General features: G+C 45.4%; 1 protein-coding gene across 1 annotated transcript in view; it reads right to left on the reverse strand.

Annotated features, from left to right (window-relative positions):
- LOC146789337 (metalloreductase STEAP4-like) overlaps window positions 1-27,100 on the reverse strand; it is a 370,171-nt gene extending 343,071 nt beyond the window's left edge. Inside the window, exon 1 of the mRNA XM_085631177.1 lies at window positions 26,973-27,100. The gene's annotated coding sequence lies outside the window, so the exon portion shown is untranslated. The remainder of the gene's footprint in view (window positions 1-26,972) is intronic.
- Between the last annotated feature and the right edge of the window lie 339 nt (window positions 27,101-27,439).

Here is a 27,439-nt window from a genome sequence, read left to right on the forward strand (position 1 = left end):
CCCGGGGGATGGGGTCCCCGGGGCCATAAGTGGCCTGAGGAGGGGGGCAACTCAGCCCCCCACCTAAAGATTTTTTTTTTAAAAAGGCCATTACCCGGGGGTTGGTGTCCCTGGGGCCAATTAAGGCCTCGAGAGAGGGGCCACGCAGCCCCCTTTCAAATTTTATTTTTTCAAAAAATAAATTAGGGGGCAGGCCCTAGGGGATTGGGTCCCCAGGGCCAATAAATTAGAAAAAGAAGGGGGCCACACAGCCCCACTTCTTAAAAAAAAAAAAGACTGGCATTGTGCTGGAGGCCACGCCCCCTCCTTGCAGCACTTTGCAAACGCGCCCCCTAGTGAGTTGTAAGTTGGGGAATTAATTCCCCTTCAATACTGAGGGTCCCTGAGGGCAAACTAGCCCAACAGGTATCTCCAGTATGCGCCATGGAGCTGCATTGCAGACAGTTGTTCTGAGGCCACGCCCCTGTTTACACCTCTCTGCAACGCATCTCTGTGGTGCTTACTGGAGGTACCTAGTGAGCTAGTTTGACCCTAGGGAACCTTAGGATTCAAGGGGACTTAATCTCTCAACTTAGAATGGCCACAGGGCGCGTTTACACAGTGGTGAAGGCAGGGAACGGGCCTGAGGTGACGTGTGCAAACACGCCCTGTGGCACGTTTTAAGTTGGGGAAATAATTCCCTTTCAATCCTGAGGGACCCTGGGGGCCAACTAGCCCACCAGGTGCTTCCAGTAAGCGCCACTGCGCTGCGCTGCAGAGAGGTGGTGCAGGCCGTGCCCCTTTTTACAGCTCTCTGCAATAGCGCTTACTGGACGTACCTAGTGGGCTATTTTGCCCCTAGGGTCCCTCAGGATTCAAGGGGACTTAATCTCCCAACTTAAATCGGCCACAGGGCGTGTTCACACAGTGGGGAAGGGAGGGGACGGGGCCTGAGGTGACGTGTGCAAACACGCCCTGTGGCACGTTTTAAGTTGGGGAAATAATTCCCTTTCAATCCTGAGGGACCCTGGGGGCCAACTAGCCCACCAGGTGCTTCCAGTAAGCACCACTGCGCTGCGCTGCAGAGAGGTGGTGCAGGCCGTGCCCCTTTTTACAGCTCTCTGCAATAGCGCTTACTGGACGTACCTAGTGGGCTATTTTGCCCCTAGGGTCCCTCAGGATTCAAGGGGACTTAATCTCCCAACTTAAATCGGCCACAGGGCGTGTTCACACAGTGGGGAAGGGAGGGGACGGGGCCTGAGGTGACGTGTGCAAACACGCCCTATGGTGCGTTTTAGGTTGGGGAAATAATTCCCCCGTCAATCCTGAGGGCCCCTGGGGGCTAACTAGGCATCCAGGTGCTTCCAGTAAGTGCCACTGCCGTGTGGTGCAGCGAGGTGGTCCAGACCGTGCCACTTTTTACACCTCTCTGCAACGCAGCTCTGTGGCGCTTACTGGAGGTACCTAGTGGGCTAGTTGGACCCTAGGGACCCTCAGGATTCAAATTAACTTGATCTCCCAACTAAAAACGGCCACAGGGTGTGTTTACACAGTGGTGAAAGGAAGGGACGGGGCCTGAGGTGACGTGTGCCAACACGCCCTGTGGCGAGTTTTTTTCTTTTTTTTTTTTTTTTTTGAAACCGTTTATTGCAATCTCAAATATATACAAGTATGGGCCTACAACCTTCCGGCCGGCCGCTAAAGTGACAGAAGCAAATGACATACATACAATAAGGCACCTGACTTTGCAGAGACGATAAAGCAGGAGGTATCAACAACGTGGGCCACATGACTCTGAGCCCACAATACGGTTTCGTTTTATACAACACAACAACATAAAACCACACCCGCAAGGCAACCCGCGATCGAAAAATGACGACACGTGCTCCTCCAGTGGGGGACCCCAACCATCCAAAGAAATCCAGAAAGGGGGAGGGAAACAGATCCGGGACTGGGAGAACACTGTGCCCGGGGCTGAGGGAGGGGGTCAACTAGGGGGATGGAGCTGGTGAAGTGGGAGGCAACAACGGCGGCTCGCAAATACCCCCGCGGTAGGCGTTCCAGGGGCCCCATATCTTCACCCATGCCCCAGGCTTACCCCGCGCCACATACACCACCTTTTCTCGGAACATGCACCAATCCATGTGTTCTTTCCAGGCTGACACCGCCGGGGGCCTCTGGGATCCCCACAGCTGAGCAATGTCACGTTTAGCTATCATATATCCCAGAGTCACCCATCGCGTCTGCGGAACCGAGTAATCGGTCGGTTCCCACACATTCAGCAAGCATCTCCTCGCTTCAGGCAACAACGCGACATGCGTAACCGCTTGCAGGACCTCATGCACACCACGCCAGAATCGCTCCACCCTCGGACATTCCCACAGAATGTGCAAAAAAGTCGCCAAAGCACCACACCCACGCTTACACAATCCATCCTCGGCATAGCCCATACGCAAAAGCCTTGGCCCCGTCATATACACCCGGTGGAGTATCTTAAGCTGGACGAAGCGAAGGCGAGCCGGGATGGCCACCTCCTTCGGAGAGGCCACCGCGGAAATCCAGTCCTCGTCGTCCAGCTCCAGCCCATCGGCAACCCAAGCCTCGCGGAGGCCAGTCAGTAAGCCCGAGCGGTCATTTATCAATTTCTTGTAAATGAGGGAGATCGTGCTGTCCGGAACGTGGCCATCTAGCACTCTATCCTCCAGGGGGGAGGACTCCGGGATGGAGGCCACGTCTGGGAAGACGGAACCCAGTGCATGACGGACCTGCAGGTAGCGAAAGTATTCACTGCCCTGCAGCTGAAACTCCGCCTGCAGCATCTCGAATGTTTTGAATCCTCCCCTCGTCCAGAGATCCCCCACTGTACTGATGCCTATCATGTCCCACCTCTCGAAGCCCTTCGAGGTCCACAAAGAGCCCAGCCTCTCCGACGCATACAACGGTGACGCTCGGGTTAAACGGTCCTTCCATCCCATAGCTGCATTAGCCGCGTGCCATACTCGCACCATGACACGCGTGGGTCCCGTCAAGCGGGAATCGGGCACGCTAGTGTAGAGCGCTCGATTGTAGTCGCCACCGGGCAGGAGCATTTTGTCCATTTCAAATGCCGGGTTTAGGGCGGGCCCATAGAAACCGTGATTAATTGCAGCTAACTGGGAGGCCCAGTAATACCGCTTAATATCCGGGAGTGCAATCCCTCCGTCGTACCACGGGAGCATCAATTTTGCCAGAGCTATACGCGGCCTCCCGTCCCAAAACAGACGGCGCTGCAAGCTCTCCACCTCACGGAAGTAACGTGCCGGGACCAAGTCCATAGTGTTCTGGAGAGCGTACAGAAAGCGCGGCAATGACATCATCTTGAACAATGCCGCCCGGCCGAGCGGCGAGAGCGGCAAGCGCCGCCAGCGCGCGACATCCTCCTTCAAGCGCTGGAGGGGGGGAAGCAGATTTCGCTCGTAGCGGGCCACCGGGTCCAGCGTAATATAGACCCCCAGGTATCGAAATCCCTGCGAGGCAATCTGGATCGGACAACCCCGGGGGAGGACAGGAGCCTCCCCGGAAAGCACATAGACACAGGATTTAGCCCAGTTGATGACAAGGCCTGAATTACGGCCAAAGGAGCGCAAAACATCGACCAGGACAATCAGTGACTTGCGCGGGGAGGCTAAGTACAAAAGGATATCGTCAGCGTAGAGGGATACGCGGTCCTCATACTCGGGGGTCCAACGGAGACCACGGATAGAAGGGTGCCACCGCAGCCATTCCGCCAGGGGTTCCAAGGCCAGTGCAAAAAGGAGTGGCGACAGGGGACAACCCTGTCGCGTGCCCCGTCCCAGCACGAATGGGGCCGAGACTCGACCATTCACCACCACCTGTGCCAATGGGTCCGAGTACAACAATTTGACCCAACTGATGAATCCCGGGCCAAATCCAAATTTCGCCAGCATCGCCCAGATGTAGGGCCATTCGAGCGTGTCGAACGCCATGGTGGCGTCCAAGGACGCCAAGATGGCCGGCTCCCGCACGAACGGCACACGCGCGAGCACCCCGTGCAAGCGCCGCAGATTAAGGGCCGTGTTGCGATGGGGAATAAAGCCGGACTGGTCTTGGTGGACCAAATCGCCCACCACGCCGACCAGCCGGTTGGCGAGCACCTTGGCGAGGATTTTAGGTTCCGCGTTCAAGAGCGAGATAGGCCGGTAGGATGTGACCCGGTCTCGCGGTCTCCCCTCCTTGTGGATAACTACGATGGTAGCCAGACGCTGGTCCGGCGGGAGGGAGCCCCGCGAGTGGGCCGCAAGGAACATTGCGCGGAGATGGGGTGCCAATACATCCGGTCGCAGTTTATACAACTCAATAGGAATGCCGTTCGGGCCCATGGCCTTGCCAGAAGCGACTGAACGGATAGCGAGGGCAATTTCGTCCGAGGTGGGGGTGGCCTCCATCAACTCCCTGTCCTCCATTGAGAGGGAGGGCAGCGCGATGTCACGCAGCAGGGCATGGGAATCCTCCTCCGGGCAGGGAGAAACCGGGGAATATACCTCGCGGAAATAATCCGCGAAGCAAGAGACAATGCCTTCCGGCTCAGTAACACGTACACCATCCATTCTCTCAATCAGCGGGACCACACGACTAGCTCTCTCCTTCTTATCCAATCACGCAATCAACTTGCCAGCCTTATCACCCACATCATACAATCGCCCCTGTTGCTCTCTGCTGAGGCCCCTGGCCGCCTCCTCAACGAGGGACCTATAGGCCGCCTGCTTAAGGTGTAGAACGTGCAGCGCAGCGTCAGTCACCCCACTCCCCAGATCCCCCTCCAGTTCAGTAATTTCGGCCTCCACCCGGGTCACCTCCTCCTGTGCGCGCCTCCGGGCATGGGAAATAAAGGAGAGGGCCTCCCCTCTAAGCACTGTCTTGAAAGCCTCCCACAGGGAGATGGCCGACGAGACAGACCCCACATTCTCCTCAAAATACCGTTGCAAGGATTTAATCAAGTCCGCACGAATGGTGGGGTCGCGCAGGTACCAGGCATTGATTGGAGCTACCCTGCCCTCCCCCCTCGGGAAGACATCAAAGTGCAACAGGAGTGGGGAATGATCTGAAATACCCCGCGCCAAGTGGCGCACCTCCCCCACTCTCCCGGCATAGGCCGCAGGAACAAGGACATAATCAAGCCGCGAAAGGCTACCATGGGCCCCCGAATGGAAGGTGTATTGCAGCTGAGCGGGATGCCTTAAACGCCAACAGTCCACCAATCCCAGTGTGTCCAAAAGGCCAGACAGCCAAGCTTGTGCCCGGGGGAGGTCCCTAGGGGGATAGCGATCCATAGTCCCAGAGGCCACCGCGTTGAAGTCCCCCCCAACCACCAGAAGCCCCCCCGGAAGGTCAAGCAGGAGGCGTCCCAGGTCCGCAAAGGTGGTGGACTGTAACCCCGGTGGGACGTACACTGAGACAAAGACGACTACTTTGCCCTCCATTCTCCCCACCAAGACAGTGTAGCGTCCCCTCTCATCATGGCGCACCTCGTCTATTTCTAGCGGGAGCGAGGTCCTGACCATAATGCCCACCCCTCGTGAGCCTGATGTGAAGCCCGAGTGGGCCACCAAACGATAGCCACGCCGATTCATGGCACAAAAGGTGTTACCAATGAGGTGCGTCTCCTGCAAAAAGACCACATCAGGCGAAATCCGTTTCAGATATTGCAGGACCACACCCCGCTTAATCCTATCACCCAGTCCGTTAACGTTCCAGGACAACAAAGTCAGGTCCCTACCCCCCATCACATACAGAAGCCATCAGTTGTCCCCCGGAGAGCATCTCAAAAACACCAATACAATGAAGGGTTTGCCTTGCGGTAGAAACGAACCACACCCCGCCCCAACCCACCCATCCCAACAGAACTCCCCCCACCCTGCACCCCTGCATGAGCCCAAACAGCCCCCCCAAAGTGCAGTGTGCCTGTCGCCCCATAGAAGAAAACTAACTAGTCCCCCAGAGGAGGAGGGAGATCCCCCAAGAGACCCCACACGACCTCCACAGGAGGGGAACTTACCCTAACAGTCAATGGTGACAATAACACAGTCCCGAGCAAGGCCTACCATTAGTCCCTCAGTCCTGATCCGGCGGGCCCTCCCCACCAACCGCTCCCCCCCCACCCCCCCGGCCCCGATCTCCGGGCAAAGTGTCCAGCCAGTCCCCGGCCGCTTCTGGACGATCAAAAAAGTGCGTGCGGCCATCCACCTCCACCCTCAGCTTAGCCGGAAAAAGCATCGCATATTTGAGATTCAGGTCCCGTAGGCGACGTTTGACACCGAGAAAGCTCTGTCTCTGCTTTTGGACCGCCGGAGTAAAGTCAGGATAGAAATTTATATCCATGTTATCAAGTCTGACCGGCCCTTGTAGCCTGGAAGTCTGCAGAATAGCGTCCCTGTCTCGAAAATTGAAAATCCGGGCGATGAGAGGCCTCGGAGGGGCTCCGGCCTTAGGCCTACCCCCGGGGACCCTGTGGGCACGTTCCACTGCAAAGAATTTACTCAGCCCCCGAGGCCGGAGATGGGTGAGGACCAAGTCCTCCACAAACAGATCCGCTGCCTCTGCCTCGCGTCCTTCCGGCACCCCGATAATGCGGACGTTGTTTCTCCGGGCCCGACCCTCGGAATCCTCCAGTCGACGATGCATCAGGGCGCTCGCCTGGCCAAGCCTGCGCACCTCCTGTTGGAGGGCCGCCACGTCAGATGTGAGGCCCGAGGTAGAGTGGGCCAAAGAATCGACCCGGTCATTTGTTTTTGACAGATCGGCTCTCACGAGGCCCACGTCCACGAGGACCGAGTCGATCTTCTGCGCCAGAGTGTCAAAGCGCTGGTCCACCGAGGCCTTCATCTCGGCGATAGCGCCCATGACGTCTCGGAGGGTCAGGTCCGTGGGCAGAGCAGGAGCATCAGTCGGGCCCATAGGGGACCTACGCAGCGCCTCTGGAGACCCCTTCTGGAGGGTGTAGCGATCCATGTTGTTGGATTGATGGGCCGCGCCACGACGGGTCGACTTCACCTTAGCCCGGTCGCCATCTTGTTTTGTGGCCATGGTCGCGGTCCCCAAATCGAGCCAAGCTCCTCAAAAAGGGGGTAGACAATCCCGTTCAAGGGCTCTGGGGGGGGGCGACCACCGCTCCGCAGGACGGACCGCCGCCGGCGGGCCGGCAGGGCACCCCAACGAGGCCACACCACCGCACACCGCTTCGCGACCCTACCTCGCCTGGCAGCAAGGAGGGCGCAAAAGCGAAAGTGAAAGTGCGGGGTGCGCGAGTCGCCCGGCCTTGCCCGCCGCTGTTATTCACTTTGTCGCCGGATCGCCCCACAACTCCAGTACGGGGGGCCGGTGTGGAGAAGGCCGCAAACCTTAATCGGTGCTCCCGCCGGTGTCCGAAGTCCGAATTGAAAAGGGAAAACGGGCGTCACCTCAGTTCGGGTTCACAAACACAGTCCCCTCATCTAGGACAGGATTCGGTCAGGATTTATGCAGGAGGTCGCGGAGGTCCTCGGGAGCCTCGCACCTACGCGGCCATCTTGGGTGCGCGCTAGGCTCCTCCTCTGTGGTGAGTTTTAAGTTGGGGAAATAATTAATCTTCAATCCTGAGGGACCCTTGGGGCCAACTAGCCCACCAGGTGCTTCCAGTAAGCGCCACTGTGCTGCGTTGCAGAGAGGTGGTCTAGGCCGTGCCCCTTTTTACATCTCTCTGCAACGCAGCTCTGTGGCGCTTACTGGAGGTACCTAGTGGGCTAGTTGGACCCTAGGGACCATCAGCATTCAAGGGGACTTAATCCCCCAACTTAAAACGGCCACAGGGCGTGTTTACACAGTGGGGAAGGGAGGGGACGGGGCCTGAGGTGACGTGTGCAGACACGCCCTGTGGGGCGTTTTAAGAGGTAGTTTTAATCCCCCTGCCCTATTATATAATAGGGGCTTACAGAGGAGGTCATGCTAATCACAGGGAGACCCAAACGCATAGTGTTCCCTAGTTTATGTAGGTGTTTTCACTGTATTCTAAGTGCATTTTAACATAGCACTGGCTCTAGACTGGTTAGTCAGACTCAGTTACCACCAGTATCCGTCTGAAAAAGTTGAGGGTACAGGATGATTTTGCAACAAGGCTTCTTTCTGCTCTTCTGTTTGTTCTTTCTGCACGTTATCCTTCTTCCTGCACTTTTCTTCGTCTTTGAGGACTTCTGTTGCTTCTTTTTGCATTTCTTTTTTTCTTTCTGTGCGTTTTTTCTTCTTTCTTCACATGTCCTATCTCTGTAGGCATAATTAGAAATTAGCATTTAAAAAACCTTTGGAATTCACCGAAAAAAACATAGGTTTCAGGCCCATTATAGTTAGGAATTAGCCTTTAAAAAACCTTAGAAATTCACTGAAAAATCCATAGGTTTCAGGGGCGTTATAGTTAGCTGGACTTTTCACTCATACAAATCCATTGAAATTCCCCCGTTATAGTTAGTTCAGCTAACTATAACTCGCACGCCCGCAATGCACTGCTGATGACGTCACATATTACATCACTCATGACATGGTCAGTGACATCACTCATGACATCACTGATGTCATCTCAAATGACATCACTGATGACATCATCCTTGTGATAGAGTGGCAGACCTCCTCTCACCCTAATATAACCTTTGATACACACATTCAAAAATAGAAACTAAAATTTTCAAAACAGTGGACATACCAATACCAGTTACAAGAACCTATTCAGTAATTCTAAGATCCACATACACATCCACTCATTCACCAACAGTCCTATACAGTCACTCATACATATACTCACTCATCATATGTACTCATACACCTATACATCCTGTTACACAACGCCACTCATCCATAGAGTCACTCACACACATAGTCACTCATGCTGATAAAGAATCAAACATCCATTTACTTGCATATACAGTTATACACACACCACCACACTTACTTCTACAGAAACTTACACATACTTAGTCTTTTAAACAATCACTTATAGAAACACATACTTATTCATATAGGAACTCTTCCAATTCCTGACTCTCATATATACTCACTTATATACACCAATAGTCACATATACTAGTTTAAAACATATGTAGTTATTCATAAAGACACTATTGAGACAGTCATTCACTCACTAACAAACCCATACACACACTCATCCACCCATACAGTCCTGCACACATGCTGTCTTCAACACATACAAACAGTGAGTCACTCATTCATGCATCTATGCACTACATAATACCCCCCATCGAGCCATACAGACACTCAGACACTCATACTGATACTCAAAAAAAACAACTAATAACCTACATAGACACTCATGTAGCTACTCACCAACCCATGCAGCCACTTATACACAAAGTGAGAGACTGATACAGATATTTACATATTTAAACATTACTCACTAAGCCATGTATTCACTAATATACACTTAATCAGTCAGTTATACAATCAATTTTTCAAAAAGAAATCATCCATTTAGACACTTATATACCCATTTATTCTTCCATCGACCTTGAGATATACATATATAAAACATATTTAATATTCAGAAAAACACACATTCACTGGATGATGTCATCAGTGATGTCATCAGTGATATCATTGGAGATGTCATGAGTGATATCATGAGTGATGTCACTGACCATGTCATGAGTGATGTAATATGTGACATCATCAGCAGTGCATTGCGGGCGCGTGAGTTATAGTTAGCTTAACTAACAATAACGGAGGAATTTCAATGGTTTTGCACGAGCGAAAAGTCCAGCTAACTATAACGCCCCTGAAACCTATGGTTTTTTCAGTACATATATATATATATTATCTACTGGTGGTCGCCAGTAGATAGTTATAGTTAGGACCTATTTTCCATAGGAAATCCGCAACATTCTATTGGGAATATCTTTGGCGCCGATTGACGGATCTTCGCGAAATTCTCCAAACTTTTGGCCAGCTCCGCTCCCTCTTACACCGAAAGTTTTGCGGTAATGCGTGAAACGGGGGCAGAGAAAAAAGGGGATCCCAAAACGCATTTTCCCCATGCAATTTCCCATAGGATCTGTTGTCGCAGCTACAGCCCGAACCGCTGAACGGAATGAGACCAAATTTGGCAAAGAGGTAGTCCTCAGTTCGGACTCGTGCCATTTGCATATTTGGTGTGAATCTGTTCAGTAGTTCATGAGAAAATTAGGGTAAAAAAGTTAGTGATATCTATGGCCGCGGAGGATCCACGGACCGTACCCGCACCGTAAGCGCACCCTCCCCGAACGGAGCGCGCACCCTCCCGATCGCGCGCTGAATGCTAATTGGCTGTCGAGCGTCTCTCTACATTCTAAACCAGGAACTGTTGGCGGCCATTTTCTGCCTCGGTAGAAGCGAGGTTGAAGATGGAAGGGGAATAAGTGTGTAAAAGATATAAAGGGGGCAAAGTGGAAATACTCTGACCCTCTAGATCTGCTTAAGGGGTCCCAGAAGGACCCCCTGTGGCTCCCTTTTTTTTTTTTAAAAGCGGCAAAATTCTCTCGCCGTGGGTGCTCGGATCCACGGCAATGTTTTTTGAAAAACGACAAGAAATCATTGGTTGTATAACAACTTTCTACACTGAAAGGTAGGGTGAATATTTTTGTTTTTTAAAGGTATGATTGTTATTGGTTAACAAAAACAGATTGCAAGGAACATTGTATATGATAAGCTGATATGTTGAAAATTCAAGCACACTTCCTGTCTTGTGTAGGAACATTGTGTGCTGAACTTGTGACCTGTGAGCTCAGTGCAGTGTTCCATGACCTGTTTCTATGGTAACAGGCAGAAGGCAGATTGGGGGAAGGGTTGAAATGTATTTCAGTTGGAAAGGGTTGAAAAGTTTAACCAATAGAAATGTGTGTTTTCTTTTGAGTTTATGTGCGAAGGATTGTGATTTGATGTTTACATGTATATGTGTGGAAAATGAAAGGGAAACTTTTTCATTCTTTGCTTTTGCTGAGGGGTGCACAGTGCAGAGTTTCTGTAAAAGAAAATATGGTGAGTGATTGATATACTCTTTAATCTACAAAAGAACTTGAAAGATGAGTTATTTAATTGTGAGGGGATGTATGTAGACTATTTTGATTTTAATCAGACTAATGTATTTTTCCTGCTAAAGTGTAGGGAGTATTTTTTTTCTCTACAATGTGTGTGCATGTAGAAACCATTCTGTGATAGGCATTTGTGTTTTTCATGTGTTTGTAGACAGATAACTGTGCAGTTTTTATATTTTGGTAGAATTAGAAACCAGTCATTGTTTATGAATTTGTGAAATGAGTTATGTTATGTTTCTATACTAAAATGTAGTACTACTTCTAGATGAAGAAATGTGTTTTGATATAGTGCAAGGGATAGTGTTGTTTGTCTAGAATCACACAGTGAGTCTGTGTGCATTTGGGAACCACTGTGAGAGAAGCATTTGGTAACATCGTGTATTTGCTGACAGATAACTGTTTTAAAACCAGTCAGGTTGTCAAGTTTTAGTAGCATTAGAAGACAGTTATGGCTTATGCTTTCATTAAATGAGTCAGGCATTGACAGTAAATTGCAGTCGTGAAATATGTAGATTGTGTGCAGTTCCCTTACCACTTGCACTGTAGTGAATGAATTTTGGTAAACTCATAGGGATAGTGGTGCTTGTCTAGAATCACACTGTGAGTTAGTGTGTATTTGGGATCAGTGTGAGAGAATCATTTGGTAACATAATGTATTTGCTGACAGATATCTGTTTTAAAATCTGTCATGTTGTGAAGTTTTAGTAGCATTAGAATTCAGTCTTTGCTTATATGTTGATTAAATGAGTCATGCCTTGACACTGATGTGCTGTACTTAAATATGTAGATTGTGTGCAGTCCCCTTACCCCTTCCACAGTAGTGAATGAGTTTTGGTAAAGTCCTAGGATAGTGTTCATTGTCTAAAATCACACTGTGAGTCTGTGTGCTTTTGGGTAAGGATTGTGAGAGAAGCATTTGGTAACATCGTGTATTTACTGACAGATAACTGTTTTAAAACCTGTCATGTTGTCAAGTTTTAGTAGCATTAGAAGCCAGTCTTTGCTTATGCGTTGATTAAATTAGTCAGGCATTGACATTAAAGTGTAGTCGTGAAATATGTAGATTGTGTGCAGTTCCTTTACCACATCCACTGTAGTGAATGAGTTTTGGTAAATTCCTAGGGATAGTGTTGTTTGTCTAGAATCACACTGTGAGTCTGTGTGCATTTGGGAACCACTGTGAGAGAAGTGTTTGGTAACATCGTGTATTTGCTGACAGATAAGTGTTGTAAAACATGTCATGTTGTCAAGTTTTAGTAGCATTAGAAGACAGTAATGGCTTATGCTTTCATTATATGAGTCAGGCATTGACAGTAAATTGCAGTTGTGAAATATGTAGATTGTGTGCAGTTCCCTTACTACTTGCACTGTAGTGAATGAGTTTTGGTAAACTCATAGGGATAGTGGTGCTTGTCTAGAATCACACTGTGAGTTAGTGTGTATTTGGGATCACTGCGAGAGAAGCATTTGGTAACATCATGTATTTGCTGACAGATAACTGTTTTAAAACCTGTCATGTTGTGAAGATTTAGTAGGATTAGAATCCAGTCTTTGCTTATGTGTTGATTAAATGAGTCATGCTTTGACACTGATGTGGTGTACTTAAATATGTAGATTGTGTGCAGTACCATTAACTCTTCCAGAGTAGTGAATGAGTTTTGGTAAACTCCAAGGATAGTGTTGCTTGTCTAAAATCACACTGTGAGTCTGTGTGCATTTTGGTAATGATTGTGAGAGAAGCATTTGGTAACATTGTGTATTTGCTGACATATACCTGTTTTAAAACCGGTCATGTTGTGAAGTTTTAGTAGCATTAGAAGCCAGTCTTTCCTTATGCTTTGATTAAATGAGTCAGGCTTTGACACAAAAGTGCAGTCCTGAAATATGAAGATTGTGTGCAGTTCGCTTACCACTTCCACAGTAGTGAATGATTTTTGGTAAACTCCTAGGTATAGTGGTTGTTGTCTAGAATTACACTGTGAGTCTGTGTGCATTTGAGAACCACTGTGAGAGAAGCATTTGATAGCATCGTGTATTTGCTGACAGATAACTAATTTAAAACCTCTCATGTTGTCAAGTTTTAGTAGCATTAGAAGCCAGTCTTTGCTTATGCATTGATAAAATGAGTCAGGGTTTGACACTAAGGTGCAGTACCATGTACTATTCTGTTCACTGTGGCAGAACTGAAAATTTAAAAGTTTTACCTAAGCACTGTCCTAGAAGTAGTCTGATTATTTAGTCAGTTTCTAATACCAAATAGACTGCTTCAAATGTCTATGCAGTATGCATGTAGTGTTCTAACATACTATAGACTTGTCTTTTACACCTTCAATTCCCTAGTCAGTATCCATACACTTCCAGGCAACATCCCGTCACTTCCTTTGCAGTCCTCTAGAGACCCATTCAACAGTATGTACTAATCCATTCACTGTGCCAAAACCCAAACACTTATAAATTCACCAAGACACTCTCTTTCCAGTACTTTTATGATTCAGTCACTGCCTAAGTATTCATGCACTGAGCCAGGTCTTAGCACATGGACTTCTTCAAACCCCTATCCACTATGCATGCAGTCCTCTAAGCACCTACACACTTGTCTTTCACACCTTCAATTCCCCAGTCAGTATCCGTTCGCTTCCAGCAAACACCCTGTCACTCCATTTGCACTCCTCTAGTGACCCATTCAGCATCATGTACTAATCCATTCACTGCACCAAACCCTAATAAATTCACCCAGGCACTCTCCTTGCAGTACTCTAATCATTCAGTCAGTACCCAAGTACTCATCCAGTGATCCAGGCCTTAGTATATGGACTGCTTCAAATCCTTATCCACTATGCATGCAGTCCTCTAACCACCTACACAATTGTCTTTCTCACCTTCGATTCCCTAGTCAGTATCCATACACTTCCATGAAATACCCTGTCACTCCCTTTGCAGTCCTCTAGTGACACATTCAGCACCATGTACTAATCCATTCACTGTGCTAAAACCCAAACACTTATAAATTCACTAAGATACTATCTTTGCAGTACTCTAATCATTCAGTCACTGCCTAAGTATTCATACACTGAGCCAGGCCTTAGCACATGTACTGCTTCAAACCCCTATGCACTATGCATGCAGTCTTCTAACCACCTAGAGACTTGTCTTTCACACTTTTAAATATTTCCTAGTCAGTATCCATACAGTCCAGCACTTGTGACTGCTTTTGCACTCCTCTAGTGACCCATTCAGTACCAAGTACTAATCCATTCCCTGTGCGAAAAGCCTAGCACTTATAAATTCACCTAGGCACTCTCCTTGCTGTACTCTAATCATTCAGTCAGTACCCAAGTTGTCATGCAGTGAGCCAGGCCTTAGCACATGGACTGCTTTAAATGCCTATGCAGTATGGATGCAGTCCTCTAATCACCAACACAGTTGTGTTTCACACCTTCAATTCCCTAGTTAGTATTCATTCTCTTCCAGCAAACACCCTGTCACTCACCCAGTGTGTCTCCTTATAGTACTGTAATCATTTAGCCAGTTAGCATGTAGTCTTTTAGTGAGGTAGGCTTTAGGGCATGAACTGCTTCAAAGTAGTATGCACTATGCATGTAGTGTTTTAACGATTGCCACACTTGTGGTTCAGGGCTATAGTTTCTTAGTCAGTTTTTATATAAAATGTGTTTGTACAGTAATGGAATAGTATACATTTGAAAGTTATTAATATACATTTATTTGTGATTCTTTTTTTACAGATATGAACAGGAGTTTTTCTCATCTGTTTGCACTCTTCTCGTGCAAGGTTGTTTGGATGAAGGGTCCTTAGGTGTTTCATCATACTTGCTGTGCCGCACGAGTATTTTTTGTTAGGATCCCCTCGTAACAGAACTCTTTGGCAAATCTTGTGAATGAAGAAGGTGGCATTGGTCTTTGTTTGCCCCTTGGAAAAAGTTAGAAATTTCTTCACCACTTAAGAAAAACGTTGTGGGCGTGGTGCCTTCTGCAAAAAAAATTCCTCAGATTCGGTAAATATTTTAAAGCGGCAACATTTACAGTTTTTGTAAGTTAAACTTATAAAATTTTGTTAGCTGTAGACATTTTATATATCTGTTATTTTTTTTCTTGTGGTATTTTGTTGAGAATACCATGTTGGTTTTTTTTTAACAATCTTTCTGATTTTCCAGGTCTGTCGTCGACATCCGTGGTTCCCACAGGAGTGTTCCACCTTGTTGTTTTGTATTATTGTTGTTACATTTTGTTTATTAGTTTATTGTTTATATTTATGTTCATAAAAAAATAAAGTTTGAAAATGGTTTATCGTTTATATATTTATTATTATAAAAAATAAAGTTTGAAAAAAAAATTAATAATGTTTTTGGTTGTTCTCTTAACTGTTATAGTTAGTTAGCTGAACTAACTATAACAGGGGAATTTCTAGGGTTTTGTACGAGGGAAATGTCCAGCTAACTATAACGCCCCTGAAACCTATGTTTTTTTCAGTGAATATATATATTATCTACTGGCGGTCGCCAGTAGATAGTTATAGTTAGGACCGTGTTTCCATAGGAAATCTCATAATTCTATTTTGAATAACTTTGGCGCCGAATGATGAATCCTCGCGAAATTTTCAAACCTAACGGGGCGCTCCGCTCAGCTTCTACCCTGAAAGTCTCGGGGGGATTCGTCAAGCGGGGGCCGATAAAAAAGGGGGGTCCCAAAACGCGTTTTCCCCATGCATTTTCCCATAGGACCTTTAGTCGAAGGTACAGCCCGAACGGTTGAACAGAATTACTTGAAATTTGGCAAAGAGGTAGTCCTCAGGTCAGGGATGTGCCTTTTGCATATATGGAGTCAATCTGTTCAGTAGTTCCTGAGAAAATTGCAGTTAAAGTACATAAATATCTATAGCCGTGCACCGTGTGCGCGCCGTGCGCGCACGGTGCACGCACCCTAACGTGCACGAGCGTAATTCTGATTGGTGGTTACATGTCAGTCAACGTTCGAATCGGTCGAAATCAGGAAGTGTCGGCCGCCATTTTGTTTGTTTTGAGTGCGAGAGTGGAAAAGGAAGGTGGCGAACGTGAAAAGGGGGCAGGGTAGAGAGTTCCTGACCCCTAGCCTTTGTCAGGGGGTCTCTGAAAGACCCCGAAGGCAGAAAAAAACATTTTAATTTTTTTTTTATTAAATCGCGGGGTGCGCGCACGGTGAAAAAACAAAAAAAATTACAAAAATTCATACGTAGTTTATTGTAAAATAAATTTATAAAAAATATATTAATAAAAACATAACTTAGCATTTAAAGAACCGTACAAATTCACTGAAAAAACCATAGGTTTCACACACGTTATAGTTAGGTGGACATTTCACTCGTAAAAAACCAATGAAATTCCCCCGTTATAGTTAGTTCAGATAACTATAACTCGCGCGACCGCCACTCTATCAAAAGGATGATGTCATCAGTGATGTCATGAGTGATGCCACTGACCATGTCATGAGTGATGTAATATGTGACGTCATCAGCAGTGGATTGCGGTCGCGCGAGTTATAGTTATCTATGGTTTTTTAAGTGAATATATATATATAGATATATATATATGAAACTCCTCACACTTCTTCTCCAGGAAGTATACACGGACACCAGGGAGATTTGCAGTTTTCAAAATCGGTTTAATGGACTGCACAAACAACGCGTTTCAGCTTTCGCCTTGTTCACGTTACATCAACGTTTTCTTTGTGTAAAGTTAAATACAATTCATAAACACAAAATAAACAACAGACTCTTCGCAACAAAGGATGTGTAATGTAAAGGATTAGTAAAGGTGGCGGCCATCTTAGCCTAGTGCGGAAATTCACTCAAAGGGTATAAATTACCCAGTAGCATATCCAAAATTACACTACAAACATAGTAGTCGGTACAGAATTACATCAATTATCAAAAATAACTGTATCCAGTACAATATTATATTAGATTAGGGGTGCAGACTTAATCACGCTGTCATATTGTCAGTCCTCAATACAACATAAATACAACATAAAATAATGTGATGTATACACATTAAACCCCAGTGGGCAAACCTCCAGTGATGTTTCAACTAATGTTATTAGTAAACACCCCAACCAAATTGATAACCTTGTCATAGACATACCACAATATCGCCCCAGTGGGCATAATAAAAGAATAAATTGATGATTGAAATATAAATCGAAGTTCTGCAGTGCCACAGCATGATTCAATACCACTCTCTGAAAAAACGAAATAGAAGAAGATTTAGTATATTACAAACAGAACCATAGTAAACACATAATGGCAATTCCACATTTTACTTATGTAAGTGTACAGATAATTCTTCGCTAGAATTCAGCCCTTTAGGGAACATTGTATCGAAGTCCACGATGTATCTAGACTCCAATTGTCTGCGATGGAGCAATCTATTACCCCCACGTACAGTGTCAATGATAGCATCAATCACCACCATTTTCAACAATCCTTCATTCTGTGCATGTTGTTCAAAAAAGTGTCGGGCAACAGGATATTGTTTGTTATTGTGGCGTAAAGCCCTTATATGTTCTAACACTCTCTTTTTTGCGCGATGGATTGTGCTGCCGATATATGCCTTATTGCATGGACAGGTTAACGCATAAACACAGTACATGGTATTACAAGTTAAAGCTTTCTTGATGATAAACTTGCTATTCATACTGGAAAATTGTACCTCCATGCAATCCACACTGTTTCTACAAGCCTTGCAGTTTTTGCAACAGCGGAATCCTGGTCGGCCAGCAATCTTTAGAGGTGTTAAGCTAGTTATTACATTGGGACTTAGCTCATCTCTCAAAGAGTTACTTCTCTTAAATGTAACTTGTGGGTGGCTAGTCAAGTATTTTTTGAGATTGTTGTCAGTTAATAAGACATGCCAGTGTTTGTCTAGAACACGGCGCACATCATGCGCTTGTCCTGAGTATGTAATGATAAAGCGTAGACTCTCTGTTTCCGGTGTTCGTGGCACAGGATGCAGTAAATCATTACGTGCAACATCATCTACTTTAATACACGCTTCTTTGATCGTACGTGGATTGTAACCCCTATCTTTGAAGCGTTGTATCATATTGTTTTTTTCACTTTCATAACTGCTCTCCGTACTGCAGTTGCGCTTAGCACGCAGTAATTCCCCATATGGAATGCTGTATACTAGCTTGCGAGGATGGGAGCTGGAGGCACTCAAAATACTATTCCCAGCGGTCTTTTTTCGGTACAGATGTGTGTGCATAGATTGGTCTTTGATCTCCACAGTAACGTCGAATAATTCAACAGAAGTCCTACTGACGTGTTCCGTGAACACCAAATTATATGGATTGTCAAGACCCGGTCCATTTCTTACTTGCGTCACTCAGAAATGATCATGGCTATGATCGAATATTAACCAAATCACAAAAAGCAGCTAAAGGGGCAGAGAACAGGTCATCCCCCACTCAGAAGTCTGTATACAATAAAGGACCTGTTCCCATAGTGAGCATTCGATTCATGTATCCATTGATGTTGTCATGTAATTTTAGACAAACTATAGAGCACGTGTTTCTATGTCATCAATGCTGCTTCAAGGTATGACTCACTTATTCAAAGAAAAGAAGGAGTATTCAAACGAGATAAGGAAAAGACTGTCTTTTGATCCAACAATAGTAATATCTAAAACCACCCCCATGTGGAAAAAAAGTGTAGGAAAGGAGTGATGGCGCCTCACGGTAGCAACACCATAGAGGATAAAGCAGGAAGGTACTCGCCTGCTACCTCAAGATCTCATCATCAGCTGCCACCACTCCGTAGAAAGGAAATGTGTGTGGGAAGGTGTGGACAAGAGATTGGGTAGTGACCCAACACGTAAAGACTGCTAGGGTGTGTATAACAAAAGAAAGAAAGTTAGTGCAGAGAACCGTGCACCGTAATAAACCCCACAGTGTATGTACACAGATTTGAGTTGATTCACACTGGCTTTCTACTTTTTATTCTGTGCTGTGTGACCACCCATATTTAAAATGCCGACATGTTTCATTGCCAATTGGAAAAACTCACGGCAACTTCTTCAGGGCGTGGGGTATTCTCATTTCAACCTTTAGCCTTGCTTGATCAGTTAAAAGCAGTTCGGGATGTCGCCCATCGTGGGCATACCTTTACCCTCGGGCTTGTGTGCGTATAACAGCGGTCGCTTGTATAGGGCTCATCCCCTCGACTCCTATCATGAGTCGATATGCTGTGCGTGTCTGGCGTTCACTCAGCACTGCCTATGCCTATGCCTATGATCGAATATTGCCTGACAAACTATTTTTTTCTGTTTGATGATGTCGTCTATCGGCAGTCACAGGGCACAGCGATGGGCACCTGCTTTGCCCCCAGCTATGCCAATCTTGTCATGGGCTGGTGGGAGGAGCAGGTGGCCACACAGCTGGATGATTTCTCCAACTGTGTCCTGTGGCTCCGATATATTGACGACATCTTTTTAATTTGGAATGGTGATTTAAACTCTGCTACTGCATTTGTGAACACATTGAAGCTAAGCGCAACTGCAGTACGGACAGCAGTTATGAAAGTGAAAAAAACAATATGATACAACGCTTCAAAGATAGGGGTTACAATCCACATACGATCAAAGAAGCGTGTATTAAAGTAGATGATGTTGCACGTAATGATTTACTGCATCCTGTGCCACGAACACCGGAAACAGAGAGTCTACGCTTTATCACTACATACTCAGGACAAGCGCATGATGTGCGCCGTGTTCTAGACAAACACTGGCATGTCTTATTAACTGACAACAATCTCAAAAAATACTTGACTAGCCACCCACAAGTTACATTTAAGAGAAGTAACTCTTTGAGAGATGAGCTAAGTCCCAATGTAATAACTAGCTTAACACCTCTAAAGATTGCTGGCCGACCAGGATTCCGCTGTTGCAAAAACTGCAAGGCTTGTAGAAACAGTGTGGATTGCATGGAGGTACAATTTTCCAGTATGAATAGCAAGTTTATCATCAAGAAAGCTTTAACTTGCAATACCATGTACTGTGTTTATGCGTTAACCTGTCCATGCAATAAGGCATATATCGGCAGCACAATCCATCGCGCAAAAAAGAGAGTGTTAGAACATATAAGGGCTTTACGCCACAATAACAAACAATATCCTGTTGCCCGACACTTTTTTGAACAACATGCACAGAATGAAGGATTGTTGAAAATGGTGGTGATTGATGCTATCATTGACACTGTACGTGGGGGTAATAGATTGCTCCATCTCAGACAATTGGAGTCTAGATTAGGGGTGGGCGGAATTTGCGGAATTAACCTTCGCAAATTATCGCGAGAATGTTTAAAATTATCGCAAACAAGCAGAAATATCGCGAAGATGCGGAAGTTTTTTTCCGGCATGTTCGCGCGATTTTCTGCATGGTTGCGGGTCGCCAACTTACCCATGTGGCTGCTTGCGGGCGCGGCCATCTTGTTTTGAGTTGTTCTCGCGGTGCATGATCGCGAGAAGAAAGACGTGATCGCGCGACGCATGACGTCACTGCGGGCGCGAACTGTCGCGAGACAGCGCAAATGGCTAAAAACAATACAACATCTCATGGAGAACGCGACCGGATCAAGAAAACTTGTCGGCGAACGCAGGGATTCAGGTAAGGCGATCGCGCGCGCGAGAATGTATCATTTTACAGCGCGAGCAAGAAACAAATTATCGCCAAGCTGCGGAAACCGGAATTTTTGACATTTTCGCGCTCTCCGCGGAACGCAAAAATGTCAAATTATCGCAATTTCCGCGAACGGAACGAAATTTTTGCCCAGGCCTAGTCTAGATACATCGTGGACTTCGATACAATGTTCCCTAAAGGGCTGAATTCTAGCGAAGAATTATCTGTACACTTACATAAGTAAAATGTGGAATTGCCATTATGTGTTTACTATGGTTCTGTTTGTAATATACTAAATCTTCTTCTATTTCGTTTTTTCAGAGAGTGGTATTGAATCATGCTGTGGCACTGCAGAACTTCGATTTATATTTTAAACATCAATTTATTCTTTTATTATGCCCACTGGGGCGATATTGTGGTATGTCCATGACAAGGTTATCAATTTGGTTGGGGTGTTTACTAATAACATTAGTTGAAACATCACTGGAGGTTTGCCCACTGGGGTTTAATGTGTATACATCACATTATTTTATGTTGTATTTATGTTGTATTGAGGACTGACAATATGACAGCGTGATTAAGTCTGCACCCCTAATCTAATATAATATTGTACTGGATACAGTTATTTTTGATAATTGATGTAATTCTGTACCGACTACTATGTTTGTAGTGTAATTTTGGATATGCTACTGGGTAATTTATACCCTTTGAGTGAATTTCCGCACTAGGCTAAGATGGCCGCCACCTTTACTAATCCTTTACATTACACATCCTTTGTTGCGAAGAGTCTGTTGTTTATTTTGTGTTTATGAATTGTATTTAACTTTACACAAAAAAAACGTTGATGTAACGTGAACAAGGCGAAAGCTGAAACGCGTTGTGTGTGCAGTCCATTAAACCGATTTTGAAAACTGCAAATCTCCCTGGTGTCCGTGTATACTTCCTGGAGAAGAAGTGTGAGGAGTTTCATGTTTGGGGTTGCCGATTACCTCCACACGGACCGCCCTAACAGACAGCCTTCAACTTTATCGGGACTGGCTTTTAGATATATATATACAGATAGATAGATAGATAGATAGATAGATAGATAGATAGATAGATAGATAGATAGATAGATAGATAGATAGATAGATAGATAGATAGATAGATAGATAGATAGATAGATAGATAGATAGATAGATAGATAGATAGATAGATAGATAGATAGATAGATAGATCAAGATTACACACAGAGTTTGGTGCTTTTGTTCAACCTGTCCCCTTGATCTTGCTAAGGGACCACACTATTAATTGTGTGTAAAATAGTAAAAATAAACTGCCATTTCCCTTTTGGAACAACAAAGATTATTTCAACTACCATAATGCACCTGCAAAGATGCTAAAAGAAAGACTGTGCACTGGAGCTTTATATAGGAAAAAGGCCCCATTGCAGCCCACTCACTTTCGTTGCCTTGCATTTAGAGCACTTTCTGTGATGGACCAACAAACATTACTTCCTGAGGAAGCTGAAACTAGCTTTCCAAAATAAAGAGAATTGGGCCTAGGTACCGCATGTAACATTTCGGAGAAGGAGTGTTTCACGTTTTAACTCCCATTAGAAACATTGCTTTCTGATACAGTCCAAACGGCTGAACAGACTAACTCCAAATGTGCCATGCAAGTAGAATTTTACTCAAAGCAGTGCTTTAGGTTGGTTTGGTGTAAACCTATTCAATGGTTATCAAGATAATTGTGTTTTAAAAATGTATTGTTTGGAATTTAAAAGCTACATTTCAGAGATGTCGTGACAGTGGAAAATATGGATTATGATTTGCCCTTAACTTTAACACCACTTTGCACATAAATCGAGAAGTCACTTAGCATGTGTAGCTCACTATCGGTTGATTGAAATTTGTGCAGATCCATCAACCTTGAGTCAACATTTTTTGCCAGGCAGATAGCTCAATGTTTATGAGTTGGAAGTCCTATGCCCTTTGTGAGGTGAATGTGTGAAAAAAACTTTCAAAAGCAGGCAGTGGTGTCGCGCACGGACCACTGACTCCTCTTAAACAAATTTATTTTGAAATGCTATATTTTTTTCTTTTTAAACACATGCCGTTTTCCTTTTTAATAAAAACAATTGCATAATTAAAAAGCACTCACAGATATGGAGGTCTGTTGACCCCAGCAGGCCACCATCCCTGTGATAGCTTCGATTCCAAATGGGTTGGGAATTGCAACCTACCTCATTAATATCTATGAGGTAGGTCGATTTGTGAACCACTAAGAATCACTAAATGAACCTGCATGAGTTTCATACATTAGGAATAGCATGTTCCTAATTGCGATTCACAGTCAATCACAATCAAATAATCAATATTCCGAATACTGATACATCTAGCCCAGGGTTTTGAATATTAGAGCAGTAAGCAAGTTATGCAGCATTACCCAACGCATACTCTACAGTTTCAGTTTGATTGATTTCAGCTAGAAACAACATTTGTTGTTGAAAGCTGAAAATTGTCCTGCAAGTTAAGTGGCAGGTGCATGGCATTTAAAACTATGCAATAAGCACTACAGAATCAAAAAACTACACAAGCCCTGGCATTTTGCCATTGTTCTAGCAACAATCTACTAAACTTAAACAAAACTCAAACATTCCATTTCCGGTGAACCCACATCCATCTCGGAAGCTGGGAAGGGAACATTTTCAACAAGACCTCGCTTCCACAGACAGTGTTTTAGGTCTCGCCTACGCAGCGCGCATGCGCTGCATAGGAAAGAGACCTTTAGAAATCGCTCCAGGCTTGCAGCCAAACACATGCACGCGGTTCCATTGCCTTCAATGGCAACGCGTGCACGTGAGGCGATTTACTTGCGGGAGCGAGCGCCGCCATATGGTAGCAATTATCGCTCCCACAAGTAAATCGCGCAGGCCCCCCTCCTCCCCCCTACTTCTAGCGCGCGCACACACACAACTCCAGGGCTTTTTTTTTTTTTTTTTAACTTTAAGCGCGAGGCGCGCCTGCGGCCAATGCTTGGTTTTTTTCCCTTCAAACTATAATACGGAGCGCAGCGGCCGCTTCAGGGACACTGCACTCAGTTTATTATACATTTTTTTTAATTTAATACGGAGCGCAGCGCCCGCTTCAGGAACACTGCGCTCAGTTTCTTCTTTTTTTTTGTAAAAGTAACACCAAGTGCGGCGCCCGCTTCAGGGAAACCGCGCTCGGTTTATGATATCATTTTTTTAAGATGCTGAGAAGACTCTGGTTGGTTGGACAGGAGATTGACACTTCTATCGCGCAAAAGGAGCAACCCTAGTCATTCGTCTCTTGGACCCGCCTTGCTGCTCTCGCACATAGTATGGAGTGAAAAGAACATTGAAAAGGTAAGGTGGCCCCTTGGAGAAGAGCATCAGTGGTTTGCCAGCATGACAACTACCAACAATTTTACCAGTGGCTAGAGAGCACATGCAAACCAAGCTCCCTTTGAGAACCAGGAGAAGGACTCTTGTGGGAGTGAAAACGCTAAACTAAAGAGACTTGGACACTTGCTGCCCAGCGACCCCGCCCAATCTGTGCTTAGAATTTGTGTTGGGAGGTCCCCAGGGAAATGAGTTGGCTACTCTACTAAATTCCTAATGCACCATGCTCGGAATCTTAAATGTCGCTTATACTCGCTGTGTGCATGCTTCCTGTATATGGACCCACCACTACCACCTTATGTAGAATGATCATTGTCGATCTCCCGGGCAGCTTCCCACACATACAATTTTGGGGACAGTGCACTGTTTGTTCGGCCCTAAAGGAAGCTGCACAGCACCCAGTTAAATTTTTGTTCGGTCTGCCGTACCTGGGTGCTCCGTGCCTCGAGATTCGCTGAATAATACGTGTGTCTCGCATTTAAATTGTCTGCCCAAATTGCTTCTTGTGTCCTTGACACATCCTGGTGGCTCTTTGTATCAAGGATCTTGCCTGACAGCGCTTTGCATAGGGGATCCCCACTTGGCGCTTCCATCTTTTTCCGAGTGGGATTATGTGTTATCCCTATAAGTGTTACGTGTTTGTTATTGAATGTCCCTGACATATACTGCCTGTGGATTCTCCACCCCCTGCCTGTGAAACACTCCTTCCTTCAGTGGATCTTAACTTGACCCCCAGCAGATGCTTTTTTGTGACATTTACTATTGCCCTATTTAAAGAGATTCTGAACCCCAAAGAAGAGTGAGCTGAGCAGCCTAGTATGTTTCAAAACAAACGGTACTGAACGTCTGATGTGTATTAACGGAGAGGGGTATAAACATCACACAAGGGGAATACGTAATACTAATTTGCTATTTCTTTTTGTTTTGACTTGAATGTAATGCTAGCTAGTACACAAAAGTCTAGGTCGGTGTTATTAGACTGCCCAAAGTACAGTGACGGAGCAGCAAATGCAAAAAGAACAATTGATAGACAAAATGCAGAACAATGTCATACATTCACCCCAGTACAGAGAGCAATACAACTCTCCCCCGCACTTTCCCTTATGGGATTGAAAGTGTCCTAAATTATCAAAACAACATCCACCCGCTTCTGCTGCCAGCTTCTGGCCTGTGTGCTTTGTTAGGGTTCCATGAGTGTGTGTGTGTGGCCACGCCTGGAATATTTGCGGATAGGTTGCTCGATAGGAGAGTAGGAAGACTGCTGGATGAGGGGAGAGCAGATTAGAGGTCATAGCAACGGGAAATGCTGCTTTTCCATCCCCTTCGGGTGTGAGGCGCGAGTAACGCTGTTTCAAAAGGGGAACTGGAACTCGCCCTCCTGGGGCACCATGCCAGTAACTTAGAGTAAAAAAAAAATACGTACCACAAGATATTCAGCTCGGACTGCAAAAATTTAACGTACAAATGAGTATATCTGCTGCACTATGGACGCCCGTTGATTCAACAAAATATGGAATACTACAAGGATTTGAGCTAGCTGAAGGCAATGTTTGTCTTAACCATTAGTGAAAACCATCCCATTACACCATAAAACAAGCAAATAAACAGCAGAATAAAAGGCCAACACATTGACCTGTCAGACCAGCCCTTCGGGCACTACTTGAATGCTTTAGCCGTCTCTGCAGGCTGCTATACAAAGCTGTGCATACCGGAAACTGCTTTACAAAGCCTCGCATGTGAGGCTGCCTTTTGTACACAGGCCACAGACTGCAGTGGGTTTCAGGGTGCCCGTGCTGACTTTCATGGAGGCTAATGGAGGTTGTTAGCCGTCTTGGAATGAAGTTGTACAGTAAAAAGGTAATGCACCAGTGTATATACATTAACTGCACATGCAGATCATGAAGATAAAGTTTTAAAGCATTTGTAATCTGAAAAGTCTGTAACAGGAATGTAGCAACAATACAAGAAGCATGTGTCTTGCAATTGTGAGATTTTGACCTATTGGCATTGTAAATGGCAATGCCATTTATGTATGTGTTTAAAAAACACCAGCAAAAATAAAATGCGTTCTCATTTACAATACCAGTAGCTCAAAGTTTCTAAAATGCGAGACCTATTGCATTGCAAATGCTTGTTTTAAGAGCAGACGCACACACACCGTCTAAATACTACGGGGCAGATTTACGAGCCCCTTGTGCCACTTTTGCGTAATTTTTCCCATGTTAAAAATGACGCAAAAGTGGCGCAATAGGCTTGTAAATAAGCCCCTACGCATTTATACAGGACTTCAACTCCTGACCTTTTATCACCAGGTATATATTCAATTTACGGCGGAGGTAAAAGTAAAAGAAACTGACGTTCACGTGACGTAATCTCGCTTGATGAGGCCACCCGATATTCCTGTACTCATGAATTGCAACACCTCAAATTCTATTAAATACAGTTTAAATGCACTAAATAACTTCTAGCGGAAACTTTGACAACAATCCATTTTCTCACAGACGCTACAGAAAAACAATAAATACATCTTAACGTCAACGCACGAATATCAAAAAATGAATCTTTACAAGCGCTGGCATAGGCTGTGCTTCGTTTCCATTACGTGCAATCAAAGGAATAAACGAATTAGCTGAAGCTTCCACCGCAGCAGTTCAGGTAGTGTTTGCTAAATTCTCAAACTCATTAAAGTAACTTCTTCTGCTTCTGAAAAAATCAACTTTAATTGCTAGACCTTATTCTATTCAGTATAAACCGTGTAAATATTTTCCAGGCTCACAGAAAAAATCAAAAACAGGAAGACGGAGTTTTCCGTACCTTGTTCTGTTCTTGTCTGTCTTCAGAGGAGCGCGGCCAGTGTCGCCGCTCGTTCAAACGCTGCAGTCAGCCTGTGAACGGGTTGTGCAACTGCCAACGGGGCACCGCTGTTGGGTTCCTGGCATTAGAAGCACTGAAGGTAGCTAGGTTTATTTAATCATTGCCCTGGCGAATTTCACAATGTTCCAATCCCTCCCATTTTGGGAAAAAAGTGTACAAATAATGGCCAAACGTCTTAACGGGAAAATCCCAGGAAATTACAGAAGGGTCGCGCGTCGGCCAACTCAGGAATTTCCCCTTCTTTCATTTTTTTACAGCAAGCGCTGCAGCTGCCCAAACAGCACACACGTTTTTAATTTTCACATTATTGCTTGCTTTTTTTTTCTTAAACTACAATTTTTTTTTTATTGACGACTAAGCACGTTCATTCGACATAGAAGACCTGATTTTACTAAATTGTCACGCAA

The sequence above is a fragment of the Triturus cristatus genome, chromosome 10 (assembly GCF_964204655.1).
Source record: "Triturus cristatus chromosome 10, aTriCri1.1, whole genome shotgun sequence".
Lineage (NCBI taxonomy): Eukaryota > Metazoa > Chordata > Amphibia > Caudata > Salamandridae > Triturus > Triturus cristatus.